Genomic DNA, 939 nt, shown 5'->3' on the forward strand with positions numbered 1-939 from the left:
TCCTAACACCAACCACTCAGAGAGTGTAGTGGGTGCTTTTACGTGTCACCCGCACGAAAACGGCCATCCTCGAAATGGTGTCTTTTATGTGCCACCCGCACAAGCCAGTCCAGGGGCACTGGCAACGATCTCGCTCGAAAATCCTACGGGAGCCAGTCAGGCGGTACTGGCAACGGCCATGCTCAAAATGGTGCATCTCATGTGCCACCCGCACAAGAACCAGTCCAGGGGCACTGGCAACGATCTTACTTGGCTTGCCGGGTCTTCTCACGCACAGCACATTTCCAAAGGTCTCGGTCAGTAGTCATCGCCTCGGTGAGGCCCAATATATATATATATATATAAATATGATGGACTCGCCCGTCAATTTCGATGTATGAGGCTCCGACAACATTTTCTTTGTCAACCATAATGCTTATGTTGATTGTGATATATATATATACATATATATATGCTCATATTTTTGTGGATGTTTGTATGAGCAAGTGTACTCATGCCATGCAGCTTGCCTGAGGGTGTTTATACATCCATACCAGTTAACAGTTATTTCTAATACTTTTCTCTCTGGATTGCGTGTTTGTTTCTCTTTTTCTCATCTGTGATTTTATTTTTCATCTTCTCTATAATGAAAGATATTTCCTCCGTCTGGCTGCTTTTCTCTCTACAGAACGGAAAGTTACATTGCAGAACAGTAATTTTAACGAGTTGTATTTATTTATCACCCGACGAGATACATCTGCATCACTGGATGCTCCTGAATCAGTTGTTGAGTGTCCCACCCAAGAGGAATCAATGCTAGATGTGCGAAAACAACTGTCGTGATTAATAAATTCTCGTGCTATATATTTATTTATATATATATATATATATATATAATTCTCGTGCTATATATTTATTTATATATATATATATATATATATAATTCTCGTGCTATATATT

General features: G+C 40.0%; 1 protein-coding gene across 4 annotated transcripts in view; it reads right to left on the reverse strand.

Moving 5' to 3' along the window:
* The window catches only part of LOC106876501 (zinc finger protein 93), a 90463-nt gene that overhangs the window by 64822 nt on the left and 24702 nt on the right, over window positions 1-939 (reverse strand). The window lies entirely within an intron of this gene.

This window comes from Octopus bimaculoides, chromosome 20, assembly GCF_001194135.2.
Source record: "Octopus bimaculoides isolate UCB-OBI-ISO-001 chromosome 20, ASM119413v2, whole genome shotgun sequence".
Lineage (NCBI taxonomy): Eukaryota > Metazoa > Mollusca > Cephalopoda > Octopoda > Octopodidae > Octopus > Octopus bimaculoides.